The sequence below is a fragment of the Hemitrygon akajei genome, chromosome 4, assembly GCF_048418815.1.
Source record: "Hemitrygon akajei chromosome 4, sHemAka1.3, whole genome shotgun sequence".
NCBI lineage: Eukaryota > Metazoa > Chordata > Chondrichthyes > Myliobatiformes > Dasyatidae > Hemitrygon > Hemitrygon akajei.
The window spans coordinates 63482672-63500463 of record NC_133127.1 but is presented as its reverse complement, the minus strand read 5'-3'; positions in this window follow the sequence as shown (position 1 = coordinate 63500463).

The window sequence follows — 17792 nt, the reverse complement described above, 5'->3', positions numbered from 1 at the left end:
CATCATTGGGATTTCCTTCCTGAGATTGAAAATGGACACAAGGAACTGGTGGTCTGTCACTAGCATAAACTTTTGTCTGTAGAGGTAGTGGGACTTTTTTTTCCCCATACTAGACCAAGGGCCTCTTGGTCGATCTGTGTGCAGTTTGCATTCTATGCTTGTTAATGATCTTGAAGCAAATGCTTTCTTAATGTGTGACAAAACAGTTCCAATGCTATAAGGGGTCGCATCGCATGCCAGTCTAATGGGCAGGGATAGGCCATAATGGGTGAACAGTTCATCTGATGTTATTAGTCTCTTTGTTTCCTTAAGTGCTTTTTCACGTCTTTCTGACCATTCCCACTTTGCTCCGGTCTATAACAGTGTGTTCAATGGATGCAGCAGCATAGCAATGTTTGGGAGAAACCAATGGTAGTAGTTTACAAGACCCATGTATGACCTGAGTTGTGATGCATTTACTGGTTTAGGTGCCTGTAACATTGCTTCAATCTTCTCTTATGACTTATTAAAGCCATCTTGACAATGACATGTCCACAATATGAGACTTCTTTCTTGAAAAAATTCATGCTTCTCTCTCTTTTCACACATGTCACACTCACTCAGCCTGGCAAGCACTCCACCAAGGTTCTGGAGATGCTAATTTTGCGAGTCATGATGATGTCATCAAGGTAACATTGCATTCCTTGGATATCTCTGAGCACTTGGTCCACTGCTCTTTACCAAATTGCTGGAAAATGAGACGATTATAATGGAACAGTCCCTTGTGAGTTTTGATTGTAAGGAATTTCCTGCTTGACTCCTCAATCTCCACTTGCAGATAGGTTTGTGACAAGTCAATCCGGCCTGCCAAAGATGCAAAAATTTCTTCTATTCATGGCAGGGGATACTGCACTGTATGCAGAACTGGGTTGATGCTCAACTTGAAATCCCGACATATGGGAACAGCTCCGGCCTTCCCTTTCCTGATCGTTGGGACAATGGGCATGGCATGTTGCTCCTTGGGGAGAAGTCCAGATGCTTCCAAGCTCTGTAGTTAATCATCTACTTTAGGACGTAGTGTGTACTGGACACACTTTATGGAATCTTGATTCATTCAGTTCAGTTCTGGCCTTCGTGCCTTTGAGTTTATCAATCCCCTTCCCAATCACCTACTCATTAGCATTAAGCAGCTGTGCCAGTCTCTGGTTAGTGCTGCCATTGCCTTTTGACGTCACACACAGCTTTGACAGAGTGCCAGTCGAGTTGGATTTTTCTCAACCATTCACTTTTCAATACATAAAGCTCTATCTGTTGTGTTTGGCCTCCATATGACACATTTACCTTTGGTCTACCTTTGGATGACACTTTTTTGCCTGTGCAAGTCTTTAGTAACACTGAGGTCTTCTCTAATGGTGTCTTAGAAAACAGTCTGTTGTGGTCAGCCTCTGGAGTTATGGACAAAGCTGACCCTGTATCCAGCTCCATTTTCAGTTTTACACTGGACACATCTATTGTGATCCAAATCATTCTGTGATCTGCTTCAGTTATGTTATGCAGTTCTAGGCATGGCAGTTCACCTTTGTCAGACTCTTATGTTGTCTGATTTTGTTTTATATTCAGTAACTTTATGAATATGCTTAGTTTTGTGTTTGAGAATTTTCACTCACTTGTGCTTTCTGCCTGCCTTGCCCACTCTCTCTATATGACCTTATGTATAGACTTCTGCAGACTTTAACCAACAGTCTCTTACATCATAGGGGGATTTGCCACATCAATGACATTTCTTGCTTGTTGCACCATTCAGAGAAATTTTGTGCATTTCACATTCTAACCTCCTTTTCTGTAGTTATTCTGCATCCTTTGCTGCAGTCTCTAACAATATTGCAATGGTCGATGCCCATTCTAAGGTTAGGACTCTTTGGAACAGTAGCCTCATTTGAAAGCTTTGATTATGCATCCCACCTGCCTGTCCCTTAATGCATCAGAAAGTCCATCTCTAAAGTCACAGTACTGGGTAAGTTTGCACAGTTCTGCAATGTATTCCGAAAAGCCTTCGTCTTTTGACTGGTTTCTTTTGTAAAATCTAAATCTCTCAGCTATTACTGATGGTTTAGGGCTCAAGTGATTTTGTAAAATTTTAACAATTTCCTTGAGCATCTTGCTTGCTGGCTTTTGCTAACTGGTGTAAGAGACTGCGTTCCTGGGCCCATTTAACTAAGGGGCTTTCTTTTGGTCCTCCATGTTGTTTGCATTACAATACAGTTCAGCCCTCTCTATATACAACTCCAAGTATTCATTAGCGCTATCAAATACATCAACTTTCCTGACTGCAGTCATCACCACGTTATTTCCACTTTAAATTCATTGCGTCTTTCACTGTTATTCATGGGTCCTTCAACTTTCTTGTACTGTTTAACGCTTGTTGTTTCATCCTGTATCTATCAGTGCAGTTCATGATATTTTCTGACATTCAGGTTTGTACTCATCGCCAATTTGTTCTGTCTGTGCATGACTACATATCAATTAAATAAAGGCACACACATGGGAGATGGTTTTAACTGGTGTATTCACATTGCAGCAATAGAGAGAGAGAGAGCAAAGCACATACGTAGACAACAGCTCATGCACAGACAACAGATCAATACATAGTGCTAAGGGCGGCGGGTGCGAGGGTGTTCATTGTTCTAAAAGAAATAGATTCCATACATGACAATCATTGATTTTTCTAATGCAAGTTTTCACTTTGAGCTGGCCTATAGGCTACTGCCTTAAGATAAGAATGTTATTGTAAACTGCAGAATATTTAGAGTGAAGAATACTACTCACGGCAAGATCTACAGTGGTGACTGCAGTAAAGGAATGTAAACCTTCTGAGCATTTAGATCACTGGAAACAGAGGCAGAAAAGTGTGCCTTATTTACAACTGAAATTGGGATTCTACTCCATTCCCAGTTCTAACACAAATCATTTCATTTGTTAATTTTCAGACAAATTTAACCTGCCATCAAGATATTGCTGCATTATCATAAATAGTGACCTGTTGAAAACAACAGGTTTTCTTGGGAGTAAACAATTAAACATACTAATGTTGTGATGTAGCATTACAAATATTATTTCTTATCAAGGAGGAATTAAGGGATTTCTTTTTGAATTGTCTTTAAGCTCTCTGATTACATAAGGACTAAATCTAACACAGGTTACAGGATTTCCAGGTGAAGTAGAGCGATTAAAAGAAAAGATCAAGGATCGAAGATGGAATGGTGCAACTTATTACTGAAATAAAGTATGACTGCTGTAAACAGAAATTATATATTGCAATAGGATTATCAAGTGAGACCGCATACGCTGAAAGGAAAAACAAAAGTGGGATTGTTTTCTGTTTCAATTCTACTACAGACTTGAACATTCAAAAGGGAATAAGTATATGGCCATATTTCTGACAACAGTGGTAACAAATAGTAATAGGGCTGCAATTGTAATTGTTGACTTACTGTAGATTGATTGTAATAAAACTAATAGTAATGACAATGGGTTTCAACTCTGTTTACCTAAAAATCCTAATGTGCTGAGTTGACATGCAATATGCTCATTGTAGCATGAAAGTAATGGCCACTTTAATGTAGCAGAAAGGGTAGCAATCAACCCCATTCACTGTTGAAAGTAAGTCCCTGAATACGACCAAGAAAGATTCCAATAGTTTTTGTGGAACAAGGAGAGAGCTAGAATTTATAGCTAGATTGGGAGCTTGGGAGCATAGAGTGGACAGGAAGGGAGAAGTTAGGGGTTGAGGCCAGTCAGGTCATTTGGGAGAGATTAGTAGGTGGAGAGTATCCAAATTTTGGATGGGGCTTACTGAAAGGTAACAAGTATATTATAAGGACCGTCTGAAGGGCTACCATTATCAAAGTGCAAAAACCAATTTGTCCAGCAAATAGTCAATATTTTCCACCTGAGAAAATGTAGAATAATTTCCTCAGTAATCTATTCAGAAGTATTTCTAATTCAATTAGATTCAACATAAATTCAATTATATTCAAGACCAAAATAGACTATGCTTTCAGTTGGAAAAGGCAAGCCATAGTATGGCAAAAAATGAATGGAAATAACTACTTAATGGAAATTCATGTCAAAGCAATGAAACAAGCATTAAATCTGGGGTTACTAAGGATTTATTGTAATGTTCTTCTGAGTAAGGAGAGAAAAACATCCATATCTGGAGCCCTTGGAAGTCACGCAGCAAGCAGGATAGGATAAAACAAAGGGCAGCATTATCCAGATGCTGTGAAACCAAATTTATTAAAGGCCTAGTTGAATATGAACATCAAAGTGTTAGAGAAAAGGTGAGCAAAATCAAGGAAATTCAAAGAATGCATACAAAACAAATGAAACCCGGAGCTTATTGACGGAGTAGTTTTAATACCTTTAGGCAAACTTTGGTATTGGATAGAAAGAACGCTGAGAGAAATAGAAATCATTATTTAAAAAGGCATGCGTCAGTGGAAAAGGATATTCATGGAGTTGTTAAGGAAAGGCTCTGAATTAGGCTTTTGGATGCCTGTTTTGTGATACAGAACAATCAACCTATTACTAATAAATCTTCCATGTCCTTACAAACATCTATAAGCAATTTGATAGCTATAAAAATGCTTATAAAGATAAGATTAGCTTTATTTATTACATGAATATTGAAACAGGAAAACATACAGTGAAATGCATCACTTGTGTTAATGATACACATACAATAGATATGAAATAAAATGGAAACCAATTTCATCAGACTTCACACTATTCATCCCACACACAAAATCACACCAGCAGTGAATACACTCATCTCCATTTTGTTTGAACGTCTATGGTGTTTAAATGATGAGAAGTGGCTACTGATCTGGTGACTCCTTTCAGTTGGCTGGAAGGGTTGGGATGTAGCAATGTACGTAACTGTTGGTTAGAAATCTGAGATCCATACCTGAGATATCTGAGGGAAGTTCCGTTCTTTCTCACCAGAAGTTTTATTACATTCTGACTTTGCATTCAAAGCTATTCTACCTGCCGGTTTCTCTTTCACAAGTTTACTAATGGGAACACTCATTCATGGCAGATGTTTATCACAAATTTGAATGATCATTCTTCCCTTCTGTTGATAAGAAAGGCGAATGTGATTCATTTCTTACAAAGTAAATTGATAAATTGGTTTATTATTGTCAGACATACAGAGGTATATTGCAATATATCCCTGCAGATCATTTCATCACATCTGCACATTGAGGCAGTACAAGGGAAAACAATAATAGAATACAGAATAAATTGTTACAGTTACAGAGAATGTGCAGTGCAGGTAAACAATAAGTTACATAACAAGGTAGACTGTGAGGTCAAGAATCTGTTGGATTCTACTAGGTAACATTTAGTACTCTTCCGACAGTGAAATAGAGGCTGCTCTAGAATCAGGTGTTACATGCTTTTGGGTTTTAGTATCTTCTTCCCAATGGGAGAATGTCTGGGGTGGATGGTGTCTTTGTTAATGCTGAATAGTCTACTGAGACAACAAGAAGTGTGGATAGAGTCTCTGGTGGAGAGGTTGGTTTCTGTGTTACTCTGAGCTGCGTCCACAACCCTTTGGCAGTTTTTTGTGGTCTTAAGCAGAGTAATTGCCATATCAAGCCTTGATACATCTTCACAGGATGCTTTCTGTGGTGCATCTATAAAAATTGGTGAGGGTCACAAGGGAAGAGCTAAATTTCTTTGAGGAAGTAGAGATGCTGGGGCATCCTAGGAAACAGAAGCTCTCAGCCCTTTCGATCTCAGCACTTCTGATGTAAACAGGAACATGTGCACCACCCCACTTCATGAAGATAATGACCAGCTCTTTGTTTGGATACATCTTTGACATAGGTAGCTCATGCATTCTTCATCATGTCCATTACATATTTAAAGCAGGAAACATTTCACTTAAATGGAGATCAATGACATGGATTTGAAAATAAGACACAAGACACAGATGAGGAAGGTCAGGATATATGTCCAAAAGAAAGTCAAGGAGAAGCACTATCTATGGCCACAATGTTTTAGCATTGAATTCAGATTTCTAAAAATATCCTTGCCAGTGAATGAAATAGTAAGAGCATTAGCATTTGCTTCAATCATGTGGATATTTGCCTTTGTATGAAATCCTTCTGAAAAATAATGTTAAATCTCATGAATTGATCTAGTCATTATTTTCTCCATGATAAGATAATTGCTAGTCCTATGGCATAATGCATGCACGAAGAGCTCAGTCTGTTTATGGAAATTGCTTATTTTACTGTGAACACAAGTTAAAAACTATTGCAGCATTGCTTGAATTGCTATGCTGTCTAATCACAATGACTTCTGAATGCTAATTACCTGTTCGCTGACTATATTTGTTCAGGAAACTGCTTCACCATTTTACCGAAGATGATAGACTAGTGTAACATCGGTCACATTTTAGCACTGAACCTTTTCAAACATTCATTGAACTGAATTTCAAAAACAAACAGCAATGCATAATGTGACTGAATTTCTGTGTGTGTGTGTGTGTGTGTGTGTGTGTGTGTGTGTGTGTGTGTGTGTGTGTGTGTGTGTGTGTGTGTGTGTGTGTGTGTGTGTGTGTGTGTGTGTGTGTGTGTGTGTGTGTGTGTGTTTGTGTTTCAGTGGCATGCATAAATGTGTGTGCGTCTACCTGTACATGCAGTGCCTATAATTAAGGATAAATTTCAAGGAGTTTTCTTAACCTTCTGAAAGTTAGCTACAGTAACTTCCAAACAATTATTGAATGGCTACAGCCAAGGAACTTGGCCACTATATGCTCCGTGATAGTAAATATCTAAGTTTAGTGAATTACTCATATAATTTGGTGCAAAACACAGGCTTATGATTCTGTTCATGAAATGGTACATGTGTCCTGCATGCAATGTTCTTTCTGTCTATTTTTCTGCAGACAACTGTTACAGACCATCCAGGCCATGCTCATTTCTCACTGAGGCCATCAGGAATGAGGTACAGAAGCCTCAAGACCCGCACCACCAGGTTCACGAACAGTTATTACCCCTCAACCATCAGACTCTTGAACCAATTTCTCTCATCCCAACATTGAACTATTCCACAAGTTGTCTTACGTTCAAGGACTCTTCTTCTCATGTTCTCGGTACTTATTGGTTATTTCAGAATCAGAATCAGGTTTATTATCACCGCCATTTGTCATGGAATTTGTTAACTAAGCAGCAGCAGTTCAACACAATACATAATATAGAAGAGAAAAGAAAAATAAATAAATAAGTAAATCAATTACAGTACCTGTATACGTATATTGAATAGATTAAAAGCTGTACAAAAAACAGAAATAATATTTATTTTAAAAGTGAGATAGTATTCATGGGTTCAATGTCCATTCAGGAATCGGATGGCAGAGGGGAAGAAGCTGTTCCTGAATTGCTGAGTGTGTGCCTTCAGGCTTCTGTACCTTCTACCTGATGGTAACAGTGAGAAAAGGGCATGCCCTGGTTGCTAGAGGTCCTTAATAATGGACGCTGCCTTTCTGAAACATCACTGCTTGAAGATGTCCTGGGTAATCTATAGGCTAGTACCCAAGATGGAGCCGACTAAATTTACAACCCTCTGCAGCTTCTTTTGGTCCTGTGCAGTAGCCCGCTCCCCCCCCCCCCGCACCCCATACCAGACAGTGATGCAGCCTGTCAGAATGCTCTCCATGGTACATCTATAGAAGTTTTTAAGTGTATTTGTTGACGTACCAAATCTCTTCAAATTATTATTACTTTTAAACATTTTTAAATTATTATTATTTTGTTGGTTTTATTTTTCTGTCTTTACAGACTTTGTAGTCTTTTGCACATAGTTTGTCCATCTTGTTACATATGGTGTTACATTGATTCTTTGTATTTACTGTCAATGCCTGCAAGGAAATTTGCCTCAGTGTAGTACATTGTGATGTACATGTACTTTGATGATGCTTTGAACTTTGAACTTTTTACAGAGAAAGAAATGATCTGATGCTCTTCTGATGTTATAACTTATTGTGAGCAAGGGAATAATTCAACCAATGCTGATAAACCACAAATTATGATTTTTTATTGTTCCAATATTATATCAAAGCAAAGCGTCGAAGATTGGTGGTAAGTATTCCCAGAAGATTTAATCCTCATATTCTTTCCTTCAACCACCATTTATATTAGAGATTGTTTCATCCAAAACACTATGCGAACCCCTCATGATGTGGGCCCCTGTTTGCAGTCTCATCCTATCATCTAAAGTGGTCTAAAGAAGAGAGCTGAAGTAAGTTCATTTTCTTAGACCTATATATTTTTAATGTATATGTTAGAGATCACCAAAAGAGCAGCGTGGATGTTAGAACTTCCCCCCCGGTCTGAATGGCACTAAAACTCATCTAATACGATCCTATTTCCTGTCTTAATTTAAACTTATAGAATTCATCACAACTCTTTGTCTGGTTGATGGACTGATGGTGAAAATTTGTGAGTTGTGACTTCTGCTAGCTCTAGGTGGAATTCCTAGTTTCCAAAATCATTGCTATTTAGTATCTTCTTGTTGGGTCCACAGGCAATTTCTGCCTCCCGAGATTATTCATGGGACCAATGTCGGTGGGGCCTTATATATGAAAGTATCAGTAAAATTATTATTTCTTAAAAGATTCAAAAGAAGGCTGAAAAGGTGAAACAATCATCTTATGATTGCTGCAATCTTTAGGAGTTGTTTTCTTTTTAGGCAGACCCTTGGATAAAGTATTATTTTTCTCTCTAGCTTTGAGGTGACAGGTGAGACCAATGCAAGACTTGAAGAATCTGCCAGAGGCAAAGCATGCTTGACAGATAGGTAAATGGGCAATTTAGGAAGTAGAACATGAGTTTCAGCCATTTATGATGGTCATACATTCTGACTCAATATTCTGAATTTTCCATCCCTTATGAGTGGTCATGGTACATGGATTACTCTGAGTTAGTGGGAATTATTTCTCTTCTTTAAGGAGTGTTTTGACATAACCTTAAATCTTTTAACTTGCCCACAAACCATAATGGAGCTCAGAATCGTGTGAATAGTGTGTTGTTTCGTGAGTCTGGTGTTAGGCATCCGAGTGATGTGGCCTTCCTGTAAGAACTGACTGAGTATGCACTAATACTGCATCTAATGGTATGAGAGAGGATATTAATATTGTTTCACTCCTCCTGCAAGTAGATTTAGAAGATCTTGCAGGCATGTAATTGATGATATCCTTTGGGTGCCTCTAGAAGTCTGCTGCAGTTAGTCAAAGTCTCAGAAGCATTGCTAGAAGTCAGGGATCATTGCTGTTCATTTTCCATTAGCTTGTTCTGCTCTTTTTACGTCAGATGATCAAAGGTTGTACTGGAACATAGCAGGCAAAATTGGCATATAGTTTGAAATTTTATTGATCTTTGTTAGGGAGTTTTCTGGAGTTATGTGAATATAGCAGATATTAATTCAAACACGAACCAGGCTGCTGCTCTTATTGTAAATGTAAGTAAGTTCAGGAAGTTTGCAACTAGCCTTCTGTTTTTGTGTAAATTGTAAGCAGCAAACTGAAGTTAAAAGCCCACAGATTAGGAGATATGGTTTGCAAAATGGTGGCCATGAGTCATTTACATATGCATGAGCTAATAGTTAAGATAATTGGGTTGTGTAAATTGAGCTGCATCAAAGCAGGTAACATAGGCTAAGTTATTAGCACCATTGTGACATGAGTTCAACTTGGCAGACCAGATGAATGTTGTCACTTACCATAACAAACACGGTCACAGGTAGAGGCACTCAATCATTTTTGAGTACTAATCAGAGACAGCCATGACAATATTAGTTTTGGATATCTGGTTCTTTGTTATCAGGATTTTTTTACAATATTTGTGTTAATTAGCTTCTCCCAAAGGTGCTTAGATCTTCAGAGATGACTTATCAATTACAATGTGCTTCCTATACAATTACTATACCTCAAAGGAACCATTTGTCAACCCAAAGTATTGAAGTAAACAATGTCATTGTAACTAGCAAAATTGTATTGAATCACCTACTGTTTCCTTTGATCTTAAAGGTATAAAAATGTGATGTCCCTTTGGGTTTGTGAGCCTCTACTGAGAGTGTCTCCAGAAAGATGCCTGCTTGTTGTGATGAATATAGATTTCTTTATCACTAGTATCAGTGTCTCGCCCTTGATCTTGATCAGACTCACAACAATCTTCACAAACGTTCAATATATGTTAACAAAAGTACTATTAAAGTGATTAAAAATAATGAAAAAAAAGAACATAAAACAATGAAATGTTGGTAATTGAATCAATTAAACTAAGAAGGTATAAATTACATGTAATTTGCTCATCTCCTATAGTCATTTCATTCCTAAAAATGAATTGGGTTGCGGAACTTGCACCAGGTTAAACCAGGCAGAGAAACAATACATAGATTTCCCTGTGTGTTGCTTGGAAATGTCTAAGTTTGTGTTCTATTGGTGAATGGAGGAATCTACCTTCAAGGGAGTGAAGCCGAGGAAAGCATCCAGTCCAGTCGGAGTATCTGGCCAAGTACTGAAGACCTATGCCATACTGGCTTGTGTATTCAGAGATATCTTCAACCTCGTGTTCTGGCAGTGTGTGGCACTCACCTCTTCAAGCAGGTTTCACTCATACTTGTCCGCAACAAGAGCATGGTAACCTGCCTAAATGACTATCGTCCAGGGGCACTTGCATCCGCAGTGATGAAGTGTTTTGAGAGGCTTGTATTGAAGCATATCAGCTCCTGTCTGAATGGTGACTTGGATCTGCTTCAGCTCACCTGTCAAAGCAACAGGTCTACAGCAGATGCTGTCACATTGGCTCTTCACACAACCTTGGAACATCTGGACAGCAAAGGTGCATATGCAAATCAGGATGCTCTTTATCAATTACAGCTTGACATTTAACAGCATCATCCCCAATACCCCTTCGTGCAATTGGATCCTGGATTTTCTCAGTTGTAGACCCCTGTCAATTCAGATTGAGAAAAACATCTCCTGCACTTTCTCTTTCAGCACAGGAGCACCGCAGGGATGTGTACTTAGCCCCCTGCTCAACTTGCTTTATACCTATGAATGTGTGGCTAAGTACAGCTCCAACATCACATACAAGTTTATTGACAACACCACTATTGTGGGCTGTATCAAAGGGGATGATGAATCAGCATACAGGAAGGAGACAGAAAACTTGGTTGAGTAGCGTAATAACAATAACCTCTCACTCAATGTCAATAAGACCAAGGAACTCATCGTGGATTTCAGGAAAAGAAAACCAGAGGTCCATAAGCCAGGAATCATCGTAGATCAGAGGTGGAAGGATCAGAGGGAACTTTAAATTCCAAGGTGTCACTATCTCAGAGGACCTGATGACCTTCCCTGGACCTATGATATAAATATTATTGTGAAGAAAGCACGACAGCCCCCTACTTCCTCAAGAGTCTGCGGAGGCTCGGCATGTGATTGAAAACTTTGTCAAACTTCTATAGATGTGTGGTGGAAAGTGAACTGACTGGCTGCATTACAGCCTGGTATTGGAACACAAATGCTTTTGAGCAGAAAATCCTTCAAAACTGAGTATATTCATCCCCGTACATCACAGGTAAAACCCTCCCAACCATTGAGCACATCTACATGAAATGTTATTGTAGAAAAGCAGCATCCATCATCAAAGATCCTCACCACCTAGGCCGTGCTCTTTTCTCGCTGCTGTCATCGGAAGGAAAGTATAGTTCTCTCAGGACTCGCACCATCAGGTTCAAGAACAGTTACTATCTCTCGAGGGTCTTGAGCAAAAGGGAATAGCTACATTCATTTAAGGACTAAGGTGCAGGTGCCTCAGGACTCGCACCACCAGGTTCAAGAACAGATACTACCCCTCAACCATCAGGCACTTGAACAAAATAACTCATTTAAAGACTCTGTTATATTGCAATTTCATGCTTGTTATTTAGTGCTATTTATTTATATCTGCATTTGCAGTTTGTTTACAGTTAACGGTTCCTGATGTTTGCAGATTACAAATATTGTTCTATAGATCTGCTAAGTACGCCCGCAGAAAAAGAATCTCAGGGTTGTATGTGGTGATATGTACGTACTCCGATAGTAAATTTTACTTTGACTTTGACGAGAGTCAAAATGCGATGTGGTGTCTAGGTGTGGGATTTTTCCATTTGTTAATCTGTATGTAGAACGCTTGAACTTCCAGACAATTACAAAGCCATAAGTTTGGCACAGAATCATCAGCTTCTTAGGATAAGTTTCAAGGCGGCCCAATTGCAGGTTTTCCATTTGTAAAAAGAAAACATATCAATTGGATTCAGTACAGAGCATGCAAGTTATTTAATACAGGGTTCTCTACGTGAAATGGAGCTCCTTTCTTTGTATACAATTGTATGTTCCTCTACTTGAGAACAAATTCAGCATTTAACAGAATAAGCTTTTAATGCATGCTCCTGTTTCCTTCAAATAATTTTGGAGTGGAATTAATCCAATGAAATATACCAAAGATGGTTAGATAAGATAGTGTTGCTGTATCTTAGAGACTGCACCCACTTTATTTTGTCTGAATCCAGAATCAATTTTCAGATTAGGTCATCAAAGCCCTTGGCGAATATATTGTCAAATTCTTTTCAAGTGAAAGTTTTAAATGAGGTATTGAAAAACACTGAAGACATCAACTGTAAATCAATCACAATATTGTGAAATATTTAATACTTTGTTTTCGCTTTGTATCTTATCAGACATGATTCAAATGAATAGCACACTTGCCTCTGAGTCAGAAGAATGTAGTTGTTAATGTCTGTCTGTATCTAGGCTCCAGTGAAAAACAGAGGGAAAATTGTGCTCTCAGGACTGAGAAGTACTCTCATGAATGAGAAGTAAACTTACTGCTCCATCTTCTTTCTGAAGCAGATGTAAATGATCCATGGCTTTATTTTGAATAAAAGCAAAGGAATTGTTTCGACAGTTGCAACCAATATTTATTCATCAATCATAATTCTGGTAAAGAAGGTTATCTGGTCTTTATTATTGCTTCTGGGAGACAGCTGTGTGAATTTCAGTAATGCATTCACCAGCAATGATTATACTTCTGAATTTAGTTAACTGTTGCAAAGTTCTTCAGGACATCCCAATGCCAATGTGAAAGTTGTCAGTTTAATACTTCCATTTTTTAATTCCTACTACCTGTTTGATTTTAGAGAGTAGGGGCCAGAAATTCCCGTGCATAATGACATGTTGAAGAAGTGCTGTCTTGGGAGGATGAAGGACTTTCTTTTGTAATAGAGAAGAGGGTGGAGGCAATGTTGATTTGGTGCACACCTTCATGGCTTGATATTCTTCTGTGAACCAGTACTAATACATTATGCTGGGTATTTTAGGTCTTCTGCCTATACCCCTTTCCTTCACAATTTCCTAGAGTAGAAACCATGGGGAATCTGTGTGTGGCAGCACATTGCAGTAGGATTTACACTTCGGGGGAAATTGGAGATGGTAAGAAATGCAGTAGAAGGCAGAAATTAAATAGGAAGAAATTGTGGGAATGCAAGGGGATGGGGTGAGGAAAATCTGGAAAGGATTGTGGAGAATGGATCTGGGAGTATGAGGACACAATCAGAGAAAATGATAGTAAATTATCTTGGGATGGTGGTGAGTGGTATCATTTACATTGAAGGTGTAAAGAACTTGCCAGTGAGAAGAAAGAAAGCAAAGGATAGGTTAGGGATCACTAATGATGAGAAAATAAAATAAAAATTACTTTAAAGTTGATTAATGCTTTGGAAACCTTGGCAACAGTTCAAATATGCTTAGGCAGATTTTTGTATTTGCAATTTGTTGTTGTTTTTGCGCTCTGGCTGTTCTCCATCCTGTTGGTGCCATCTTTCATTGTTTCTATTGTGTTTCCTGCATTTACTGTGATTGCCCACAAGAAAATGTCAGGGCTGTATATGGTAACATAAATGTACTTTGATAATTAACTTTAAACTTTGAACTTTGTACTTTAATAGCTTCTTACCAATTAAGTTTTGCTGAGCTTTGAAGTTCTTATCGAAGTATTTTCGTGGAAAACGCTTCAGGAATTTTATATATATATAATATTGACAATGAAATGTATGTATTATGCTGTAGATAAATTATGGTAACATAAGTTGCATTATATATAATGTTTAAATGAAACCCACTGCATAACCAATTACTTGTAAAATATACAAATCACACCATTTGTCCTTGATTTAGATTAGCCTTTGATGTGTTTTGAATAATTCATATTATTTAGAGATGATTAGGTAGCTGGAGTTGTGGAAATGACAATTTATTTTTGAAAGGTGCTTCTTAAACCAATGTTACAAAATCATGTTTGTTTCTATGTATAGAGAGAGCAGATGTGCTTATCAGACTTTTCCTTCACTTTTATCAAAATCCTCAGCAATTCGGCACAAAGTAGCTCAAGAATTAATTTCAGTCAGATCTGAATTTTATTAAAGTGGACTCCAGCTCCAAATAGATGGAAGCCCCTTGAGGACACAAGGTTAATATAAAATTTCAAACATCTTCGTCATATGTACTGAATACTGAACTGATTAAGAAGCTTTTGACATGAACAATGCCAAAAAGGAATGGAAAAAATAGAAGATTTTGAATGCTTCAACAAGTGCACAATCTGAAAATGCTAAAATAAAATGCACTGGCCAAAGAAATGATTAAATTATTTTGATAGTTAGGAGTCTAAAAGCTGACAGTTTCACCTTGTATCCAATGTTAAATTATTATTGCTACGATTGTAACTTGACTAGGCCCCTCCTCACCACAATGACTCAGCAAGAAATGTGTATTATAGATTCTTGAGTTGACTTAGGGTAGGCAAAGGAGGCTTTTAAAGAAAAAATAAAGAAGGAAAAACCAAGTTAACAGAATATTATTTTGTAGATCAAAAACTATTTGAAGCTGCATTCAAGCTGTTATTTACTGCTTGCTTTAGATCATCTTCTGGCGGTTATTTTATCTTTAAAATCAAATGACAGATACACTGTTGGCTTTGTGTATTCTGTGCTTTGCAGCATCATCAGAACAATTAATAAGACAAATCTCCAAATGAGACGATATTTGAAGACTGAAGAAAATAATTGCATTTCTTCCTTTGAAATTGGTCAATAATTCAGCTGCTGATTAATCAAAGGTTGACTGCCAAAAAGGGAAGTTTTCTTAATTTATTGTGTTCATGTAAATGTTACACAATGTTTATAATTCATGAAAAGCTGGTGAAACTAACATTTGGCACAAATTTCAACAGGCAATCATTTCATTAATAATGTGTGTGTTTTTGGCCCTCCATATTACTTCCCATAAATAATTTAATCCAATGAGAAAAATTGAAGAAGAAATCCACACATACTTTGAATTAATCCTTTGCTTTACTACTGTGGTTTCTTTTTGGTCACTCCTTTGTTTCTGAATCCTGTTTAATTGAGTATAGTTACCAAATATTTGATGTTAGTTGTGTTCATAATTTTCCAGCTAGTGTTTTTTTTTTATCCTGGTCTACATTAATAGAGCTCTTTCTGGATCTCAGTCTTTCTAACCCATCTCAATCTGTTCTCTGTCCTCTAGCTATTTATAATGTAGTTCTCAGCTTCTCCATCTTCTCTTCCATCTACCACTATCTTTGCCATTGTATCTTTGCCTTCTCTACTCTTTCTCATTACATTGTCACTTAAAGAATTTACACCACTTAATAAGATAAAATAATAAGGGATAAAAGTCATAGTCATAGAACACTACAGCACAGAAACAGGTACTTTGGCCCATCTAGTCCATGCAAAGTATTATTCTGCCTGGTCCCATCCACCTGCACCTGGACCATATCTCTCCATAACCCTCCCATCCAGCTACCTATTCCAAATTTCTTTTAATTGTTGAAATCAAACCCCCATCCACCACTTCCACTGGCAGGTTATTCCACACTTTAATCACTCTTTGAGTGAAGTAGTTTCCCATTATGACCCCCTTAAACATTTCATTTTTCACCCATAACCCATGACCTCTAGTTGTAGTCTCATCTAACCTCAGTGGCCAAAGCCTGCTTTCATTTACCCTATCTATATCCTTCATAATGTTGTATACCTCTATCAAATCTCCACTCATTCTCCTTTGCTCTAAGGAATAAAGTGCCAACCTATTCAACCATTCCCTATAACTCAGGTCCTCAAATCATGGCAACATCCTTGTAAATTTGCTCTGCACACTTACAAATGTATTTACATCTTTCCTGCAGGTAGGTGACCAGGACTGAACACAATACAGTACTCCAAATTAGACCTCTCCAATGTCTTACACAACTTCAATGTTATAGACCTACTCCTGTACTCAGTAGATTGATTTATGAAGGCCAATGTGCCAAAAGCTCTCTTTATGACCCTATCTACCTGTGATGCCACTTTCAAGGAATTATGGATCCGTATTCTCAAATCCCTCTGTTCTACTTCTCCACTCAGTGCTCTACCACTCATCATGTAATTCCTACCTAGTTAGTCTTCCCAAAGTTTAACACCTCACACTTGTCTGCATTTAATTCCATCTGGCAATTTTCAGCCCATTTTTCCAGCTGTTCAGATCCTGGTGCAAGTTTTGAAAGTCTTCTTCTGTGTCTACAACGAACACAAGTGTGGTATCATCTGCCATTTTACTACACGATCATCCAGACCATTGACCTAGATAATAAACAACAATGGAGCCAGCACCAATCCCTGTAGGCCACCACTACTCGTAGGCCCCCAGTCAGAGAGACAACTCTCTACTACCGCTCTTTGGCTTCTACCGCAAAGCTGACATCTAATCTAATTTACTATCTCATCTTGAACTCCAAGCGACTGAACCTTCTTGACTATTCTCCCATGCAGGGTTTTATCAAAGGCCTTGCTAAGGATCTTGTGAATAGCATTCACTGTCTTGCCTTCATCAACTTTCTTGGTAACTTTATTGTTTATAACTAACTTTTATTTGCATGTTGGGAATTAAATGAAAGCTGACACCAATTTACTGTGGATTTTTATATCTTTTGTATCTTGTCATGTTCTTCACATGAAATTAATTAAGTTACATTTCATATCAACATATCTTTGACACCCTGCCGCAGGCTTTCTTAACTAGGGTTCCGTGAGAGGTGGCTAGGGATTCTGCAAGAAGTCGTGATTAAATGAAAACACTGCTTTTTGAACTTCGTGCAACACATGATGCTAGCGCTCGCAGTGGTGGGCAGTGACCAAGCAGCCCCATTAGCAATCTCATTAGAGGTCCCTCAACCTAATATGGCAGTGTTCTGTAGGGTCATGTTTATTTGGTTGAGTCCATTCTCAGTTTTTGATCATTGATGAGCATTCTATTGCATGGAGTGGAGCATGAAGTGTGTTTTCTGAACTTGGGCTGTGACGAAGTCTCTCCCTCCTGAATTACCTCCCACAACTTCCCCTTACTCACTGCTGAAAGACATGGGAGCAGACAAACTACCAGTGTAGTTGAAAAGTGGAGGGAGATTTTCAATCTAAAGATGGTCCAGCGTTGCATTTTTTGAAGAAGACATGTGCGATGGAAGAGGAGGATTCTAGGCCTAGGCCTCTGGACAATTCTGATAAGGTTAATGATAAAGAATTACAATTTTCTGAGTCATTTTACTGTACTAGTGCAACAATGGACACAATAAGGTCAGTCTTTACAATGAAAAGTACTTATCAATGGGTTTTACATGTACTGGTGATCCAAATTGTCC